The 23,103-nt window shown below is 26.6% G+C and overlaps 1 protein-coding gene, 3 long non-coding RNA genes and 1 pseudogene across 5 annotated transcripts in view; 2 read left to right on the top strand and 3 right to left on the bottom strand.

The window, feature by feature from the left end:
• The window catches only part of LOC126301320 (uncharacterized), a 29,670-nt gene extending 27,232 nt beyond the window's left edge, over positions 1-2,438 (top strand). Inside the window, exon 2 of the long non-coding RNA XR_007553034.1 lies at positions 1,822-2,438. This is a non-coding gene — a long non-coding RNA (uncharacterized LOC126301320). The remainder of the gene's footprint in view (positions 1-1,821) is intronic.
• LOC126301315 (NADH-ubiquinone oxidoreductase chain 5-like) overlaps positions 1-23,103 on the bottom strand; it is a 371,580-nt gene that overhangs the window by 115,724 nt on the left and 232,753 nt on the right. The window lies entirely within an intron of this gene.
• LOC126301317 (uncharacterized) overlaps positions 1-23,103 on the top strand; it is a 135,936-nt gene that overhangs the window by 65,170 nt on the left and 47,663 nt on the right. The gene's annotated exons all lie outside the window — the stretch shown is intronic.
• LOC126301331 (uncharacterized) overlaps positions 5,755-23,103 on the bottom strand; it is a 176,334-nt gene continuing 158,985 nt past the window's right edge. Inside the window, exon 2 of the long non-coding RNA XR_007553046.1 lies at positions 5,755-6,537. This is a non-coding gene — a long non-coding RNA (uncharacterized LOC126301331). The remainder of the gene's footprint in view (positions 6,538-23,103) is intronic.
• LOC126301310 (NADH-ubiquinone oxidoreductase chain 5-like) overlaps positions 15,107-23,103 on the bottom strand; it is a 78,888-nt pseudogene continuing 70,891 nt past the window's right edge.

Raw genomic sequence — 23,103 nt, 5'->3', positions numbered from 1 at the left:
ATTTAATCTTTCTTTATTTATTAGTGAAAAGAAAGATTAAATAAGAAAGAATATAATACATTTATTGCTATACAAGTTCCATATAAATCTTTAATTATATATAATAGAGAAGTTGTTGTGGTCATACATAGGGGCGTTTCTTTTTTTTTTTGTTAATGTTTGTGGTTTTTTTCTTTTTTTTCTTTAAATATTTGAATCTTTTATTTTTTCCTGAATTAATAGATTTAAAATTTTCTTATTTTTTATTTTTAAAAGTTTTATTCTTGCTTGTTTATTCACTTTTTCTTTGTATTATATGTAAGTTTTGTTAGACTAAATGTTCTTTTTGCAGTAATTTGATTTAATTATCAAGTGATTTTGGATTTAGCAATTGATTTAGTATCGGCATAATTCGTGCCAGCAGCCGCGGTTATATGATTGATACAAGTGAATATTATTGGTTAAAACAGTTGTTTATATTATTAGGGTTGAAATATAAATTTGTAAGGTGAAATGTTAAAATTTATTTGTGGCCCTTTTTATGAATCTGTGAAATTTAAATAATAAACTAGGATTAGATACCCTATTATTTTAAATGTTAATTATATTTACCAGGGTACTATTAGTTAAGGTCTTTAAACCCAAAGAATTTGGCGGTATCTCATTCCATTCAGAGGAACCTACCCCATGATTGATAATACACGATTTACTCTACTTAATTTATTTGCTTGTATATCTCCGTTATCAGAGAATCTTTTTAGAGTTATAATTCTCAAGATTTATAATTATAAAATATTTCAGGTCAAGGTGCAGCTTATAGTTAAGAGGAGGTGGGTTACAATAGATTTTTGTTTATAACGGATTTGATAGTGAAATACTGTTAATGAAGGTGGATTTGATAGTAATTTAATTTATTTAATTTAACTGATATTGGCTCTGAGATGTGTACACATCGCCCGTCGCTCACATTATTGATTATTCTATTTTATTTTAAAGTAGCTTCAGTTTAGATGAGATAAGTCGTAACATAGTAGATGTACTGGAAAGTGTATCTAGGAAGAGTTTCAAGATATAACTTATTAGTAAAGTGTTTCATTTACACTGAAAATTTTTCTGTGCAAATCAGGATATCTTGATTATTTATTTTATTATATTTATTTTTTGTTTATTTAATTATTTAATATAAATAATTTTATTGTATTTTTGTCTTAGTATATTTTATAGAATTGATTTTTTAAATTATAGTTTATTGGTAATGTAAGTGTTTTATGAAATATTATTTTACATTTTTTTAAGTAGATTTTATTTATTGTACCTTTTGTATCAGGGTTTATCAAAATTTTAGTATTTATTTTACTTGTCTCGATTTGGGTTGATTTATAAATAAGTTATAGTTAATGTATCATAATTATTATTAAATTATTTATAGAAATGAGATGTTAATCGTTTCCCAAGATATCTAGTTTCTTAAGAAAAAATTTAATTTTTTAAAGTTATTTGTTTTTATTTAATTTTTTAAGTAAAAATATTAACTTATTTATTCTTTAAGGGATAAGCTTTGAAGTTAATAACCTATAATTTATTTTATAGAAATATAATAGTAAGCTTTAAACCAGCTATCTTTAAGATTACGTTTTAGTTCATTATTTTTTATTTTGATTTTATAAATATTTTAGGTTTTTTATTAAGATTATTAATTTAATTTTAAAATTTTTGTAATAATGATAAAATTAGTATATTTATTTGTATGAAATTTTTACCTTGTGAACTTATTATAAGGAACTAGGCAAAATTGATTTCCACCTGTTTATCAAAAACATGTCCTCTTGTTTATATTTTGAGGTCTGGCCTGCTCACTGAGCGTATTTTTAAAGAGCCGCGGTATTTTGACCGTGCAAAGGTAGCATAATCATTAGTCTCTTAATTAGTGGCTGGAATGAATGGCTTGACGAGAAATCAACTGTCTCTTAATAAATTTTTGAATTTAACTTTTGAGTCAAAAGGCTTAAATTCTTCTTTAGGACGAGAAGACCCTATAGAGCTTGACATTTTACTTTTATATAGTTTTTTGTTTGTCTTTCTATATTTAATGATGAGGTTTTGTTGGGGTGACATGAAGAATAGATAAACTCTTCATTATTATATCATTTATTTATGTTTGTTATTTTGATCCATAATTTATGATCATAAGATTAAGTTACCTTAGGGATAACAGCGTAATTGTTTTTGAGAGCTCATATCGACAAAGCAGATTGCGACCTCGATGTTGGATTAAGAAAAATTTTGGGTGCAGGAGCCCAATGATTAGGTCTGTTCGACCTTTAAATTCTTACATGATCTGAGTTCAGACCGGCGTGAGCCAGGTCGGTTTCTATCCTAAGATTGTTAATCCATATTAGTACGAAAGGACCATATGGTTAAAATATTTTTTGTTATATTGATTAATATTAATTTATTTACTATTTTGACAGATTAATGTGTTGAATTTAGAATTCATTTATGTAGATTTTTTCTACAAATAGTATTGATACTTTAAGATTTATTTATATTTATTTTGAATTTTCTTTTATTGGTTATTTGTGTTTTAATTAGTGTTGCCTTTTTAACTTTATTAGAGCGTAAGGTTTTAGGTTATATTCAGATTCGAAAGGGTCCAAATAAGGTAGGTTTTGTTGGAATTCCTCAGCCATTTAGAGATGCTATTAAGTTAATTTGTAAGGAGCAGCCAATTCCTATTATATCTAATTACCTACTTTATTATTTTCCCCTGTTTTTAATTTAATGATTTCTTTAGCCGTTTGAGTAATTTTTCCTTATTTAACTTATATGTGTTCTTTTTCTTATGGATTTTTATTTTTTTTATGTTGTACTAGATTAGGTGTTTATACTGTTATAATTGCTGGTTGATCTTCTAATTCAAATTATTCATTATTAGGTTCTCTTCGTTCTGTTGCTCAAACAATTTCTTATGAAGTTAGTTTAGCTTTAATTTTATTGTCTTTAATTATTTTAATTGGTAGTTTTAATATGTTTGATTTTATAAACTATCAGCTTTATTGTTGATTTATTATTATTTCTTTTCCTTTAGCTTTAGCTTGTTTTGCTTCTTGCTTAGCTGAAACTAATCGTACTCCTTTTGATTTTGCTGAAGGGGAATCTGAGTTAGTTTCAGGATTTAATATTGAGTATGGTGCGGGTGGTTTTACTTTAATTTTTTTAGCTGAATATACTAGAAATGTCTTCATAAGAATGTTATTGGCTTTAATTTTTTTGGGCGGTGATTTTTATTCTTTTATATTTTTTATTAAGCTTGCTATTATATCTTTTGGTTTTATTTGGGTTCGTGGAACATTACCATGGTTCCATTATGATAAATTAATGTACTTAGCTTGAAAAAGTTTTTTACCTTTATCTTTGAATTTTTTTATTTTCTTTGTTGGTTTAAAGATTTTATTTATCTCATTTGTTTAGTGAAATTTTTTGAGAAAAGTTAATAGAAGAGTTAAACTTCTAATTTTATGTTTTCAAAACATATGCTTTTCCTAAGCTAATTAACTTTATTCCTTAATTAATTTATCTCATGCGTTTGCGACATGGACATTAATTAAGAAATATGTGAAGTAAATAATTGTTAAGATTTGACCTGTTATAATATAAGGTTCTTCAACAGGTCGTTTACCAATTCACGTTAGTAAGCATACAACAACTACTATAATTCAGAATAAAATTTGATTAATAGGGTAAAATTGAATGCCTCCGAATGGTGTTTTATTATAAAATGGTAAAATTATTAAGATTCTAATTGATAAAAATAATGCAATAACACCTCCTAACTTATTAGGGATAGATCGTAGAATTGCATATGCAAATAGGAAATATCATTCTGGTTGAATGTGAACTGGTGTTACTAATGGGTTGGCAGGTACAAAGTTATCTGGATCTCCTAATAGGTAAGGATTAATTAAACATAGTATAATTAATAATGATGTTATTATTACAAATGTAATAGAATCCTTAAAGGTAAAGTATGGATGGAATGGAATTTTTTCAATATCTCCATTTAGTCCAAGAGGATTATTAGATCCTGTTTGGTGAAGAAAAAATAAATGAATTGCTGCTATAGCAGCAATAATAAATGGTAATACAAAATGGAATGTGAAGAATCGATTTAATGTTGCATTATCAACAGCGAATCCTCCTCATACTCATTGGACTAAATCTGTTCCTAAGTATGGGATTGCTGATAATAAATTAGTAATTACTGTTGCACCTCAAAAAGATATTTGGCCTCAGGGTAAGACATATCCTATAAATGCAGTTGCTATAACTAAAAATAAAATCACTGTACCAATTATTCAGGTATGTATATATATATAAGATCCATAGTAAATTCCCCATCCTACATGTAAGTAAATACAAATAAAAAATATAGATGCTCCATTTGCGTGTAAGGTTCGGATAATTCAACCATTATTTACGTCTCGGCAGATGTGTACTACACTACTGAATGCTATTTCAATATTTGATGTATAATGTATAGCTAAAAATAGTCCAGTTACGATTTGAATAATATGGATCCAAAATTTCATCAAAATGAAATATTTGTTGGGGCAAATACTGCTCCTATAGATAATACATAATATTAGTTAAACAAAATAAACCAGAAGAACATAAACCATGACCAACCATTAGAGAAAGAGAACCTACACAACCTCATCAATTCATAGTCATCAATCCACCAATAACCATTCTTATATGAGCAACAGAAGAATATGCAATTAAAGACTTTAAATCCACCTGACGAAAACAAATAAATCTTACAATAACACCCCCAGATAAACCTAAAGACAATCAAAAATAATTAAACTTTAAACCCAAATAAGAAATAACCTTTATAACACGAAAAATACCATAGCCACCTAACTTTAATAAAAAATATAAAAGAATAAAAATCACCGCCCAAAAAAATTAAAGCCAATAACATTCTTATGAAGACAATTCTAGTATATTCAGCTAAAAAAATTAAAGTAAAACCACCCGCACCATACTCAATATTAAATCCTGCAACTAACTCAGATTCCCCTTCAGCAAAATCAAAAGGAGTACGATTAGTTTCAGTTAAGCAAGAAGCAAAACAAGCTAAAGCTAAAGGAAAAGAAATAATAATAAATCAACAATAAAGCTGATAGTTTATAAAATCAAACATATTAAAACTACCAATTAAAATAATTAAAGACAATAAAATTAAAGCTAAACTAACTTCATAAGAAATTGTTTGAGCAACAGAACGAAGAGAACCTAATAATGAATAATTTGAATTAGGAGATCAACCAGCAATTATAACAGTATAAACACCTAATCTAGTACAACATAAAAAAAATAAAAATCCATAAGAAAAAGAACACATATAAGTTAAATAAGGAAAAATTACTCAAACGGCTAAAGAAATCATTAAATTAAAAACAGGGGAAAAATAATAAAGTAGGTAATTAGATATAATAGGAATTGGCTGCTCCTTACAAATTAACTTAATAGCATCTCTAAATGGCTGAGGAATTCCAACAAAACCTACCTTATTTGGACCCTTTCGAATCTGAATATAACCTAAAACCTTACGCTCTAATACAGTTAAAAAGGCAACACTAATTAAAACACAAATAACCAATAAAAGAAAATTCAAAATAAATATAAATAAATCATAAAGTATCAATACTATTTGTAGAAAAAATCTACATAAATGAATTCTAAATTCAACACATTAATCTGTCAAAATAGTAAATAAATTAATATTAATCAATATAACAAAAAATATTTTAACCATATGGTCCTTTCGTACTAATATGGATTAACAATCTTTGGATAGAAACCGACCTGGCTCACGCCGGTCTGAACTCAGATCATGTAAGAATTTAAAGGTCGAACAGACCTAATCATTGGGCTCCTGCACCCAAAATTTTTCTTAATCCAACATCGAGGTCGCAATCTGCTTTGTCGATATGAGCTCTCAAAAACAATTATGCTGTTATCCCTAAGGTAACTTAATCTTATGATCATAAATTATGGATCAAAATAACAAACATAAATAAATGATATAATAATGAAGAGTTTATCTATTCTTCATGTCACCCCAACAAAACATCATCATTAAATTTAGAAAGACAAACAAAAAACTATATAAAAGTAAAATGTCAAGCTCTATAGGGTCTTCTCGTCCTAAAGAAGAATTTAAGCCCTTTGACTCAAAAGTTAAATCCAAAAATTTATTAAGAGACAGTTGATTTCTCGTCAAGCCATTCATTCCAGCCACTAATTAAGAGACTAATGATTATGCTACCTTTGCACGGTCAAAATACCGCGGCTCTTTAAAAATACGCTCAGTGAGCAGGCCAGACCTCAAAATATAAACAAGAGGACATGTTTTTGATAAACAGGCGGAAATCAATTTTGCCTAGTTCCTTATAATAAGTTCACAAGGTAAAAATTTCATACAAATAAATATACTAATTCTATCATTATTACAAAAATTTTAAAATTAAATTAATAATCTTAATAAAAAACCTAAAATATTTATAAAATCAAAATAAAAAATTATGAACTAAAGCGTAATCTTAAAGATAGCTGGTTTAAAGCTTACTATTATATTTCTATAAAATAAATTATAGGTTATTAACTTCAAAGCTTATCCCTTAAAGAATAAATAAGTTAATATTTTTACTTAAAAAATTAAATAAAAACAAATAACTTTAAAAAATTAAATTTTTTCTTAAGAAACTAGATATCTTGGGAAACGATTAACATCTCATTTCTATAAATAATTTAATAATAATTATGATACATTAACTATAAATTATTAATAAATCAACCCAAATCAAGACAAGTAAAATAAATACTAAAATTTTGATAAACCCTGATACAAAAGGTACAATAAATAAAATCTACTTAAAAAAATTTAAAATAATATTTCATAAAACACTTACATTACCAATAAACTATAATTTAAAAAATCAATTCTATAAAATATACTAAGACAAAAATACAATAAAATTATTTATATTAAATAATTAAATAAACAAAAAATAAATATAATAAAATAAATAATCAAGATATCCTGATTTGCACAGAAAAATTTTCAGTGTAAATGAAACACTTTACTAATAAGTAATATCTTGAAACTCTTCCTAGATACACTTTCCAGTACATCTACTATGTTACGACTTATCTCATCTAAATTGAAGCTACTTTAAAATAAAATAGAATAATCAATAATGAGAGCGACGGGCGATGTGTAAACATCTCAGAGCCAATATCAGTTAAATTAAATAAATTAAATTACTGTCAAATCCACCTTCATTAACAGTATTTCACTATCAAATCCGTTATAAACAAAAATCTATTGTAACCCACCTCCTCTTAACTATAAGCTGCACCTTGACCTGAAATATTTTATAATTATAAATCTTGAGAATTATAACTCTAAAAAGATTCTCTGATAACGGAGATATACAAACAAATAAATTAAGTAGAGTAAATCGTGTATTATCAATCATGGGGTAGGTTCCTCTGAATGGAATGAGATACCGCCAAATTCTTTGGGTTTAAAGACCTTAACTAATAGTACCCTGGTAAATATAATTAACATTTAAAATAATAGGGTATCTAATCCTAGTTTATTATTTAAATTTCACAGATTCATAAAAAGGGCCACAAATAAATTTTAACATTTCACCTTACAAATTTATATTTCAACCCTAATAATATAAACAACTGTTTTAACCAATAATATTCACTTGTATCAATCGTATAACCGCGGCTGCTGGCACGAATTATGCCGATACTAAATCAATTGCTAAATCCAAAATCACTTGATAATTAAATCTAATTACTGCAAAAAGAACATTTAGTCTAACAAAACTTACATATAATACAAAGAAAAAGTGAATAAACAAGCAAGAATAAAACTTTTAAAAATAAAAAATAAGAAAATTTTAAATCTATTAATTCAGGAAAAATAAAAGATTCAAATATTTAAAGAAAAAAAAGAAAAAAACCACAAACATTAACAAAAAAAAAGAAACGCCCCTATGTATGACCACAACAACTTCTCTATTATATATAATTAAAGATTAATATGGAACATGTATAGAAATAAATGTATTATATTCTTTCTTATTTAATCTTTGTTTTCACTAATAAATAAAAAAAGATTAAATAATTTAATAAATATATTTTATACAATTATGTAATTTAATATAATATGTTATTAATATGAATTCTTTTTTTATATTAAGTTAACTTTCATTTATATTAGTTAAATAATCTAATTATAGATAATTTACATAATTATATTATTATAATTAATATAATTATTTATATTAATTATAATATTTTATATTTAATTAATAATTTTATTTATTATATCCAATTATAATAATATTAAATATTAAATTACATGTTATATAAATATTATATTATAATAATCTATTTTAAGCTAAAAACATAAGTAGCTATAATCCTAGGTAAATAATTGCATTAAAATAATCAATTGATAATGGTAAGATGAACTTATAATACTTTAATTTCAATTAAATGTAATATATTAATATAAATTATTTATTATATATATAGATAAAAAAATGAGCAGGATAAATTAATCCTAATTAAACAAAATAATACATAAAAGAATTTTAAAAGAAAACTTTCGATTTATATATTAAATAAATGAAGTGCCTGATTAAAGGGTTACCTTGATAGGGTAAATAAAGTAAATAAAATTACCTTCATTAAAATTACATAAGATAGAATTAAACTACCTCCTTTAGTATCAAAAACTAACGTGCATCATACACCTTAATGTAAAAAGGTAAGCTAAACAAGCTAATGGGTTCATACCCCAATTATAGAGGTATCAATCCTCTCCTTTTTAATGACCAACAACTCTACAAAACTTCTCTTCCTATCAACATTAATGATAGGAACGATCCTGTCCATTTCATCAAATTGCTGATTTGGGGTTTGAATAGGACTTGAGATCAACTTACTTTCATTTATTCCGCTCCTAACAAGAAATAAAAATATAATAATAAATGAATCATCAATTAAATATTTTATTGTCCAAGCAATAGCATCGACAATATTATTATTTTCAATTTTGCTGATTCAAATAAAATATCCCATGGGATGGGAAACAGAATTTATCCCATCAATAATAATTAGATCTAGACTATTATTAAAGATTGGAGCTGCACCTTTCCATTTCTGATTTCCAGAAGTTATAGGAGCATCAAGATGAAATAATTGTTTAACATTAATAACATGACAAAAAATCGCCCCAATAATGGTCTTATCTTATTGTATTCAATTAAGAACTTTTATTTGAACAATTATTATCTTAAGAATTATTATTGGGGCAATAGGAGGTTTAAATCAAACATCCTTACGACAACTTTTAGCATATTCATCAATCAGACATCTAGGTTGAATAATTAGTTCATTAACAGTCAGAGAAAACATCTGAGAACTATACTTCATTATTTACTCACTATTAAGATTAATTATAGTTTTATTATTTAAGCAAATAAATTTATTTTTCATAAATCAAATTTATTCAGCCAGAAATATAAAAACCGAAATTAAATTCATAATATTCTTATCTTTATTATCTTTAGGTGGACTACCACCATTCCTTGGATTCTTACCAAAATGAATTGTAATACAATCATTAATAGAAAACAATATAACAACCATTATAACTATTATAGTTGTATTAACTACAATTACACTCTACTACTATATACGTATTAGATTCTCAGCTCTAATTATATCATACACAGAAAATTCGTGATCTATAAAGATAAAGTCCCAAAAATCAAGAATCATTCTTCCTATAACAGTAATAATTTCAACAATAGGATTGATTTCAACATCAACCTTAATTTCATTATACTAAGGACTTAAGTTAATCAAACTAATAACCTTCAAAGTTATAATTAAAAGAATAATCTTTTAGGCCTTAGTAAAATTTTACACCTCTAGAATTGCAGTCTAGAATCATAATTGAATATAAGACCTAAATATGATAAGAGAGAAAACATCTCATAAGTAGATTTACAGTCTACCACCTAAAATTCAGCCATCTTACCGCAAAAATGATTATTCTCAACAAACCATAAGGACATTGGTACTTTATACTTCATATTTGGAGCATGAGCAGGAATAGTAGGAACATCAATAAGAATACTTATTCGTGCTGAACTTGGCCAACCCAGATATCTAATTGGGGATGACCAGATTTATAATGTTATTATTACAGCTCACGCATTCGTAATAATTTTCTTTATAGTAATACCTATTATAATTGGTGGATTTGGTAATTGACTTGTTCCACTAATAATTGGTGCACCAGATATAGCATTTCCACGAATAAATAATATAAGTTTTTGATTACTACCACCTTCAATAACCCTTCTTCTTACATCTTCTATAGTAGATAATGGTGCTGGTACAGGATGAACAGTTTACCCTCCTCTAGCAGGAGCTATTGCACACAGGGGTGCATCTGTAGATCTAGCTATTTTTTCACTGCACTTAGCAGGTGTATCATCTATTCTTGGTGCAGTGAATTTCATTACAACAGCAATTAATATACGATCAGAAAGTATAACTTTAAATCAAACACCTTTATTTGAATGATCTGTAGCTATTACAGCATTACTTCTCCTTCTTTCACTTCCAGTTTCAGCAGGATCTATTACTATATTATTAACAGATCGAAATTTAAATACATCGTTCTTTGACCCTGCAGGAGGGGGTGACCCAATTCTATATCAACATCTATTTTGATTCTTTGGACACCCAGAAGTTTATATTTTAATTCTACCGGGGTTCGGAATTATTTCACATATTGTATGTCAAGAAAGAGGAAAAATTGAATCATTTGGAACATTAGGTATAATTTATGCTATACTATCAATTGGACTAATAGGATTTATTGTATGAGCACATCATATATTTACAGTAGGAATGGATGTTGACACACGAGCATATTTTACATCAGCAACAATAATTATTGCTGTACCTACAGGAATTAAGGTATTTAGATGATTAGCTACATTATATGGAACTAAATTCAAGTTCAATCCACCATTATTATGAGCTCTAGGATTTATTTTCCTATTTACAATTGGTGGATTAACAGGATTAGTATTAGCAAATTCATCACTTGATATTGTATTACATGATACATATTATGTAGTAGCCCACTTTCATTATGTATTATCTATAGGAGCAGTATTTGCAATTATAGGAGGTGTCATTCAATGATATCCACTATTTACAGGATTAACTATAAATAATACATGATTAAAAATCCAATTTACAATTATATTCATTGGAGTAAATTTAACATTCTTTCCTCAACACTTCCTAGGATTAGCAGGAATACCTCGACGATACTCTGACTACCCAGACGCATATACATCATGAAACGTAGTATCAAGAATTGGGTCTACAATTTCTATTGTAGGAATCATTATATTCATTGTAATTATATGAGAAAGAATGATAACAAACCGAGCAATTATATTTAGAGCTAACATAAGAAGATCAACAGAATGACTACAAAAAACCCTCCTGCAGAACATAGTTACTCAGAATTACCATTAATCTCTAGATTCTAATATGGCAGATTAGTGCAGTAGATTTAAGCTCTACAAATAAAGGTTTGACCTTTTATTAGAAAATATTTATTAATGGCAACATGATCAAATTTATCTCTTCAAGATGGAGCTTCACCATTAATGGAGCAATTATCATTCTTTCATGATCATACTATGGTCGTATTATTATTAATTACAGTAATTGTAGGTTATGCCCTAAGTTATATATTATTTATTGCCTATACTAACCGTAATATACTTCATGGACATTTAATTGAAACAATCTGAACAGCTTTACCAGCAATTACATTAATTTTTATTGCCCTTCCATCATTACGACTATTATATTTACTTGATGATTCAGTAGATGCAATAATTACCATTAAAACCATTGGACGACAATGATATTGAAGATATGAATATTCAGACTTCATAGACGTAGAATTTGACACTTATATAACACCAGAACAAGACCTAGAAAATGATGGATTCCGACTACTAGATGTAGATAACCGAACAATCCTACCAATAAATACAGAAGTACGAGTATTAACAAGAGCATCAGATGTTCTACACTCATGAGCAGTTCCTGCATTAGGGGTTAAAATTGATGCAACGCCAGGTCGGTTAAATCAAGGAACATTCACAATAAATCGACCTGGATTATTCTTTGGACAATGCTCAGAAATCTGTGGAGCAAACCACAGATTTATACCAATTGTAATTGAAAGAACTTCAGTAAATTTATTTATTAAGTGATTATCTAAGATAATTTAAGGAGTTAGTTAAAATAAATAACATTAGAGTGTCAATCTAAAGTAACTAAAAAAAATTAGTACACCTTGAAATTCATCAGATGACTGAAAGTAAGTAATGGTCTCTTAAACCAAATAATAGTAAATTAACGACTACTTCTGATGGGGAAATTATATCCAAATCCCACAAATATCCCCTCTTATATGATTCTCACTATTCATTATATTTTCAGCTACATTAATCTTGTTTAATCAAATAAACTTCTTCTCATTTAAACCTAACCTTATTAAAAGAGCAGAAAAAGGAACAATTGAAATAAAAAACTTAAATTGAAAATGATAACAAATCTATTCTCAACATTTGACCCATCAACTAACATCTTTAATTTATCATTAAATTGAACTAGAACATTTCTAGGACTATTATTAATCCCATCACTATTTTGACTTACACCATCACGAATTAACATTATCTGAAATAAACTAAATTTAACCTTACATAATGAATTTAAAACACTTCTTGGACCAAAATCATTTAATGGAACAACATTCATTTTCATCTCAATTTTTATTATAATATTATTTAACAATTTCATAGGATTATTCCCTTACATTTTTACTAGAACAAGACATTTAGCATTAACATTTGCAATTGCCCTACCTATATGGCTAAGATTTATATTATTTGGATGAATTAACCATACTAATCATATATTTACACACCTTGTACCACAAGGTACACCGCCTGCATTAATATCATTTATAGTACTAATTGAAACAATTAGTAATGTTATTCGACCAGGTACATTAGCAGTACGGTTGGCAGCAAATATAATTGCAGGACACTTATTATTAACCTTATTAGGAAACACAGGACCATCTATAGCAATAAACTTAATCTCATTACTAATTATTGGACAAATACTTCTATTAATTCTAGAATCAGCAGTAGCAATAATTCAAGCCTATGTTTTCTCAATTCCAAGAACTCTATATTCTAGAGAAGTATATTAAACCTATGTTAACAACTCACTCAAACCACCCATTCCACTTAGTAGACTATAGACCTTGACCATTAACAGGAGCAATTGGAGCAATAGTCCTAGTATCAGGACTAGCAAAATGATTCCACCTATTTAATATTAACTTATTCATAATTGGATTTGGAATTACCCTACTAACTATAATTCAATGATGAAGAGATGTAGTACGAGAAGGAACATATCAAGGATTACATACAGGATTTGTATCAATTGGATTACGATGAGGAATAATTTTATTTATTGCATCAGAGGTATTATTTTTCGTTTCTTTTTTTTGAGCATTCTTTAGAAGAAGATTAGCACCAACAATTGAACTAGGAATACTATGACCTCCCATAGGAATTCAACCCTTTAACCCTATACAAATTCCATTACTTAATACAGCTATTCTTTTAGCATCAGGAGTAACAGTAACATGAGCACATCATAGTTTAATGGAATCTAATCATACTCAAGCACTACAAGGATTATTCTTCACAGTGTTATTAGGACTATACTTTACAATACTTCAAGCATATGAATATTGAGAAGCACCTTTTACCATTGCAGATGCAGTTTATGGATCAACATTCTTTGTTGCAACAGGATTCCATGGTTTACACGTAATTATTGGAACAATCTTTTTATCAACATGTCTACTTCGACACTCAATAAATCAATTTTCACCAAGACATCACTTTGGATTTGAAGCAGCAGCATGATACTGACACTTCGTAGACGTAGTATGATTATTCTTATATATCTCTATTTATTGATGAGGTAGATAATTGTTTTTCTAGTATAAATAGTACATTTGACTTCCAATCAGAAAGCTTGATATAAATCAAGAAAAACAATTCTAATTCTATCAACAAGAGTTTTCATTAGATTTATTATTCCAATAATTGTTATAATCCTGGCAACAACACTATCAAAAAAATTAATTAATGATCGAGAAAAAAGATCACCATTTGAATGTGGGTTTGATCCAAAAAGATCAGCACGAATACCATTCTCAATACGATTCTTCCTAATCGCAGTAATCTTTTTAATTTTTGATGTAGAAATTGCACTAATTCTACCAATTGTAATTATTTTTAAAACTTCAGACATTATAATCTGAACAGTATCAACAATATTTTTTATTCTAGTTCTATTAGGAGGACTATACCATGAATGAAACCAAGGAGCATTACAATGAGCAGAATAAAGGGTTGTAGTTAAATATAACATTTGGGTTGCATTCAAAAAGTATTGATATTATCAATCAACCTTAAATAGAATAAGAAGCGAAATATTGCAGTGAGTTTCGACCTGGAAGATTGGTATGTACTACCCTTATTCTTATTAATTGAAGCCAAAAAGAGGCGTATTACTGTTAATAATATAATTGAACTATAATAGTTCCAATTAAGGAAATGTAAAGCCAATATGAAAGCTGCTAACTTTTTATATTAGCGGTTAAACTCCGTTAACATTTCTAAAATTTATATAGTTTAAATAAAACATTACATTTTCACTGTAAAAATAATATATCTATATTTATAAATACTTAAAAGTAAAAATACTTCCTTAACATCTTCAGTGTCACGCTCTAATTATAAGCTATTTAAGTAAACGAAAAACAATATTACCAAAATAAATATTCAAAAAATAAAAGTTAAAAGATAAATCTTAAATTAGAATCATATCAACCTTGAATATAACCAATTAAATAAATAAATAATCTATATAAACCTTGACCACCAAGTAATTCACCTCAACCATAATCAAATGACTTAGATGAATAATAACCTATTTTTAAAGGAATATATCTAATAAACTTAGTTGAAAGAAAAGGTATAAATCATATAGAACCAGCAAATCTAACAAAAGAAAGTATACTTAAAGAAAATAAATTATGAGAAAAAACAAATTTAGAAATAAGATAACCTAAATAAGCACCTAAAATAACAACTGTAATAGTTAAAAACTTTAAATAATAAGGTAAAGCAATCACATGAGGAATAGGAAAAATTAATCAAGATAAAAGACTACCACCAAAAACAGCAACAAACAATAGACCAATTATTCCAAATGAAATATAATAACCCTTATCATCAAAAGAAAATCTAGAATAAAAATTATTATCACCAGATATTGAATAATAAAACAAACGAAAAGAATAAGAAGCAGTTAAACCAGTAGAAAAAAAATAAAGAAAAAAAATTAAACAATTAATTCATCTTAAACAAACCATCTCAAGAATTAAATCCTTTGAATAAAATCCCGCTAAAAAAGGTATTCCACACAAAGATAAACTAGAAACATTAAAACAAACTGAAGTTAAAGGTATGAAATTAACAATTGATCCTATAAAACGAATATCCTGAGAATCCTTCAAATTATGAATTATTGAACCTGCACATATAAATAATAATGCCTTAAATAAAGCATGAGCCAATAAATGAAAAAATGCAAGCTTTGGATAACCTATAGCCAAAATTCTTATTATTAAACCAAGTTGTCTTAAAGTAGAAAGAGCAATAATCTTCTTTAAATCAAACTCAAAATTAGCGCCCAATCCAGCCTTAAATATAGTTATACAACCAATTAAAAGTAAAAATCAACCACAATTATAAGTATCCAATATTGGTCTAAAACGAATTAATAAATAAACACCAGCAGTAACAAGAGTAGAAGAATGAACTAAAGCAGAAACAGGAGTAGGAGCTGCTATAGCAGCAGGAAGTCATGAAGAGAAAGGTATCTGAGCTCTCTTAGCTATAGCTGCTAAAACAATTAATATAGTAATGAGCTTTATTTCAAAAGAATTAGAAATAAAATCATAATAATAAATATAATTTCAACCACCAAAATTTAACATTCATGCAATAGAAATTAAAATAGCAACATCACCAATACGATTAGAAAGTGCAGTTAATATACCAGCACTATAAGATTTTACATTTTGATAATAAATAACTAAACAATAAGAAACTAAACCTAAACCATCTCAACCTAATAAAATTCTAATTAAATTAGGACTAATAATTAAAAAACCTATAGAAAGAATAAATATTAAAACAATAATAATAAAACGATTTATATTCTTTTCACCAGATATATAATCCTCTCTCTAATAAATAACCAAAGAAGAAATATATATAACAAAAGATATAAAAATAAGAGATATTCAATCCAAAATTAAAGTTATAACAACTATAGAACCATTTAAATTGAAAAGCTCTCACTCAACAAAAACTCTGTAGTTAATTATTAAATAATAAATACCTAAAATAAAAATTATAGTTCTCGAAATAAACAAAGAAAAAAAACTCAAAGAACAAATAGAAAATAAATTCACGGCCTAAGATGAAAAACTTCATATCATTGATTCCACAAAACAATATTTTTAATTAAAATACTTAAGCAAACTAAACAAAGAAATATTCACCCTTTAAACAGAGAATATTTAAAGGCAATCAATGTAAAAGTAAAAGATGATATTCACGAAAATAACCAAGAGAACAAGTATAAACACCAGAATAATAATTCCCATGCTGAGAATAAGAATATATATACAAAGTATAAACAAGCAAAGAATCTAAAAGAAGATCAAGATATAATTCTATTTAATAATCTAATTTCACCTACCAAATTTAAAGAAGGAGGAGCAGCCATATTTGATGATCTTAAAAGAAATCATCATAAAGCCATTCTTGGCATCAAATTAATTATACCCTTGTTAATTAATAATCTTCGTCTACCTAAACGTTCATAAATAATATTAGATAAACAAAATAAACCAGAAGAACATAAACCATGACCAACCATTAGAGAAAGAGAACCTACACAACCTCATCAATTCATAGTCATCAATCCACCAATAACCATTCTTATATGAGCAACAGAAGAATATGCAATTAAAGACTTTAAATCAACCTGACGAAAACAAATAAATCTTACAATAACACCCCCAGATAAACCTAAAGACAATCAAAAATAATTAAACTTTAAACCCAAATAAGAAATAACCTTTATAACACGAAAAATACCATAACCACCTAACTTTAATAAAACACCAGCAAGAATTATTCTACCTGAAATAGGGGCCTCTACATGAGCCTTAGGAAGTCATAAATGAACCAAAAACATAGGTATCTCAACTAAAAAAGCCAAAATTATAAATACATAAAACATGAAATAATAAGAACCAAAATCAACCAATAAAGGAAAATATAAAGTATTAGAAAAATCATAAACCTTAAATAAAACTAATAATAAAGGTAATCTAGCAACCAAAGTATAAAAAATTAAATAAACACCAGCCTGCAAACGCTCAGGTTGATAACCCCAACCCAAAATTAAAAGTAAAGTAGGAACTAATCTAGCCTCAAAAAAAATATAAAAAGAAAGAAGACTTCATCTAGCAAATGAACAATAAAGCATAATTATTAAAATCAAAACCATAAAAACAAAAAAATTAGAATGATATGAACTTAAATAAACTGAACCTCTAGCAGTGATTATTAAAGAACAAATCCAAAAACTAAGTAAAATTAAACTAAAAGAAAAATAATCAATACCAAAATAATATCTAATTATATTCAAATCAGCATATGAATAAACACAAATTATAAAAACAAAACCCGACAGAAACATTAAAGAATGAACCAACCATCAACAATTATTTAATAAACAAAGAGGGATCAAAAAAATAGTTATAAATAAATACTTTAACATAAAGATAAACCAAAAGAATTAAAAAAATCATTACCATGAGAACGAATTATTGAAACTAAAATAGAAAGACCTAAAGCACCCTCACAAACAGAAAAAACTAAAAAAATAACAGGAAAAAAATAATCATAATCAAACTCAATAAGAAAAACAATAACTAACATAAATAAAGAAAGAACAATATATTCTAATCTCAAAAGAACCATTAATAAATGTTTACGTTTAGAAGAAAAAACATAAACACCAGCAAAATAAATCAATAAAGAAGTAAAAATAGAGAATATAAACATTAGTTTTAATAGTTTAAAAAAAACGCCGGTCTTGTAAACCGGAAATAAGTCCAGCCCCCACTTTTAAAACTTCAGAGGTGGAAAAGCTTCCATCATCGGTCCCCAAAACCGGTATTTTAAATAAACTAACCCCTGAAATGATCAAAATAATAATTATATCATTATCAAATGTAATAAATATTAATTTTATTAAATTAAGACACCCAATATCAATAATGCTTTTTATTATCCTTCAAACCTTCCTAGTTGGATTAATAACAGGAACAATAAAAGAAAGATATTGATTATCATATATTTTATTTTTAACATTTCTTGGTGGTATACTAGTATTATTTATTTACATTACAAGAATTGCATCAAACGAAATATTTCAGCCTAAATCAATCACTATAATTATTACATTAATAATGTGAGTATTTATCATATTAATATTAATTATTCTAGATATATCTATATTTATAGACTTTTTCAAAAACACCGAAACTATAAATATTGATAATTCAATCAATTATCAAGAAATAACAATATCTTTAGAAAAATTATATAATAGACCAACATTCATTATTACAATAATAATAATAATTTATTTATTTTTAGCACTACTAGCAGTTGTTAAAATCACCAATATTAATCAGGGACCTATTCGTAAAATAAGATAATTACTAATGAATAAACCCTTACGATTAAGACATCCTTTAATTAAAATTATTAATAACTCTTTAATTGACTTACCTGCCCCAACAAATATTTCATTTTGATGAAATTTTGGATCCCTATTAGGGTTATGTTTGGTAATTCAAATCGTAACTGGACTATTTTTAGCTATACATTATACATCAAATATTGAAATAGCATTCAGTAGTGTAGTACACATCTGCCGAGACGTAAATAATGGTTGAATTATCCGAACCTTACACGCAAATGGAGCATCTATATTTTTTATTTGTATTTACTTACATGTAGGACGGGGAATTTACTATGGATCTTATATATATATATATACATACCTGAATAATTGGTACAGTGATTTTATTTTTAGTTATAGCAACTGCATTTATAGGATATGTCTTACCCTGAGGCCAAATATCTTTTTGAGGTACAACAGTAATTACTAATTTATTATCAGCAATCCCATACTTAGGAACAAATTTAGTCCAATGAGTATGAGGAGGATTCGCTGTTGATAATGCAACATTAAATCGATTCTTCACATTCCATTTTGTATTACCATTTATTATTGCTGCTATAGCAGCAATTCATTTATTTTTTCTTCACCAAACAGGATCTAATAATCCTCTTGGACTAAATGGAGATATTGAAAAAATTCCATTCCATCCATACTTTACCTTTAAGGATTCTATTACATTTGTAATAATAACATCATTATTAATTATACTATGTTTAATTAATCCTTACCTATTAGGAGATCCAGATAACTTTGTACCTGCCAACCCATTAGTAACACCAGTTCACATTCAACCAGAATGATATTTCCTATTTGCATATGCAATTCTACGATCTATCCCTAATAAGTTAGGAGGTGTTATTGCATTATTTTTATCAATTAGAATCTTAATAATTTTACCATTTTATAATAAAACACCATTCCGAGGCATTCAATTTTACCCTATTAATCAAATTTTATTCTGAATTATAGTAGTTGTTGTATGCTTACTAACGTGAATTGGTAAACGACCTGTTGAAGAACCTTATATTATAACAGGTCAAATCTTAACAATTATTTACTTCACATATTTCTTAATTAATGTCCATGTCGCAAACGCATGAGATAAATTAATTAAGGAATAAAGTTAATTATCTTAGGAAAAGCATATGTTTTGAAAACATAAAATTAGAAGTTTAACTCTTCTATTAACTTTTCTCAAAAGATTTCACTAAACAAATGAGATAAATAAAATCTTTAAACCAACAAAGAAAATAAAAAAATTCAAAGATAAAGGTAAAAAACTTTTTCAAGCTAAGTACATTAATTTATCATAACGGAACCGTGGTAATGTTCCACGAACCCAAATAAAACCAAAAGATATAATAGCAAGCTTAATAAAAAATATAAAAGAATAAAAATCACCGCCCAAAAAAATTAAAGCCAATAACATTCTTATGAAGACAATTCTAGTATATTCAGCTAAAAAAATTAAAGTAAAACCACCCGCACCATACTCAATATTAAATCCTGAAACTAACTCAGATTCCCCTTCAGCAAAATCAAAAGGAGTACGATTAGTTTCAGCTAAGCAAGAAGCAAAACAAGCTAAAGCTAAAGGAAAAGAAATAATAATAAATCAACAATAGAGCTGATAGTTTATAAAATCAAACATATTAAAACTACCAATTAAAATAATTAAAGACAATAAAATTAAAGCTAAACTAACTTCATAAGAAATTGTTTGAGCAACAGAACGAAGAGAACCTAATAATGAATAATTTGAATTAGAAGATCAACCAGCAATTATAACAGTATAAACACCTAATCTAGTACAACATAAAAAAATTAAAAATCCATAAGAAAAAGAACACATATAAGTTAAATAAGGAAAAATTACTCAAACGGCTAAAGAAATCATTAAATTAAAAACAGGGGAAAAATAATAAAGTAGGTAATTAGATATAATAGGAATTGGCTGCTCCTTACAAATTAACTTAATAGCATCTCTAAATGGCTGAGGAATTCCAACAAAACCTACCTTATTTGGACCCTTTCGAATCTGAATATAACCTAAAACCTTACGCTCTAATAAAGTTAAAAAGGCAACACTAATTAAAACACAAATAACCAATAAAAGAAAATTCAAAATAAATATAAATAAATCATAAAGTATCAATACTATTTGTAGAAAAAATCTACATAAATGAATTCTAAATTCAACACATTAATCTGTCAAAATAGTAAATAAATTAATATTAATCAATATAACAAAAATTATTTTAACCATATGGTCCTTTCGTACTAATATGGATTAACAATCTTAGGATAGAAACCGACCTGGCTCACGCCGGTCTGAACTCAGATCATGTAAGAATTTAAAGGTCGAACAGACCTAATCATTGGGCTCCTGCACCCAAAATTTTTCTTAATCCAACATCGAGGTCGCAATCTGCTTTGTCGATATGAGCTCTCAAAAACAATTACGCTGTTATCCCTAAGGTAACTTAATCTTATGATCATAAATTATGGATCAAAATAACAAACATAAATAAATGATATAATAATGAAGAGTTTATCTATTCTTCATGTCACCCCAACAAAACATCATCATTAAATATAGAAAGACAAACAAAAAACTATATAAAAGTAAAATGTCAAGCTCTATAGGGTCTTCTCGTCCTAAAGAAGAATTTAAGCCTTTTGACTCAAAAGTTAAATTCAAAAATTTATTAAGGGACAGTTGATTTCTCGTCAAGCCATTCATTCCAGCCACTAATTAAGAGACTAATGATTATGCTACCTTTGCACGGTCAAAATACCGCGGCTCTTTAAAAATACGCTCAGTGAGCAGGCCAGACCTCAAAATATAAACAAGAGGACATGTTTTTGATAAACAGGCGGAAATCAATTTTGCCTAGTTCCTTATAATAAGTTCACAAGGTAAAAATTTCATACAAATAAATATACTAATTCTATCATTATTACAAAAATTTTAAAATTAAATTAATAATCTTAATAAAAAACCTAAAATATTTATAAAATCAAAATAAAAAATAATGAACTAAAGCGTAATCTTAAAGATAGCTGGTTTAAAGCTTACTATTATATTTCTATAAAATAAATTATAGGTTATTAACTTCAAAGCTTATCCCTTAAAGAATAAATAAGTTAATATTTTTACTTAAAAAATTAAATAAAAACAAATAACTTTAAAAAATTAAATTTTTTCTTAAGAAACTAGATATCTTGGGAAACGATTAACATCTCATTTCTATAAATAATTTGATAATAATTATGATACATTAACTATAAATTATTTATAAATCAACCCAAATCGAGACAAGTAAAATAAATACTAAAATTTTGATAAACCCTGATACAAAAGGTACAATAAATAAAATCTACTTAAAAAAATTTAAAATAATATTTCATAAAACACTTACATTACCAATAAACTATAATTTAAAAAATCAATTCTATAAAATATACTAAGACAAAAATACAATAAAATTATTTATTTTAAATAATTAAATAAACAAAAAATAAATATAATAAAATAAATAATCAAGATATCCTGATTTGCACAGAAAAATTTTCAGTGTAAATGAAACACTTTACTAATAAGTTATATCTTGAAACTCTTCCTAGATACACTTTCCAGTACATCTACTATGTTACGACTTATCTCATCTAAATTGAAGCTACTTTAAAATAAAATAGAATAATCAATAATGAGAGCGACGGGCGATGTGTACACATCTCAGAGCCAATATCAGTTAAATTAAATAAATTAAATTACTATCAAATCCACCTTCATTAACAGTATTTCACTATCAAATCCGTTATAAACAAAAATCTATTGTAACCCACCTCCTCTTAACTATAAGCTGCACCTTGACCTGAAATATTTTATAATTATAAATCTTGAGAATTATAACTCTAAAAAGATTCTCTGATAATGGAGATAAACAAACAAATAAATTAAGTAGAGTAAATCGTGTATTATCAATCATG

This window comes from Schistocerca gregaria, unplaced genomic scaffold (genome assembly GCF_023897955.1).
Source record: "Schistocerca gregaria isolate iqSchGreg1 unplaced genomic scaffold, iqSchGreg1.2 ptg000066l, whole genome shotgun sequence".
Classification (NCBI taxonomy): domain Eukaryota; kingdom Metazoa; phylum Arthropoda; class Insecta; order Orthoptera; family Acrididae; genus Schistocerca; species Schistocerca gregaria.
The sequence above is the reverse complement of the archived record's forward strand: the minus strand, read 5'-3'. Positions and strand labels throughout refer to the sequence as shown.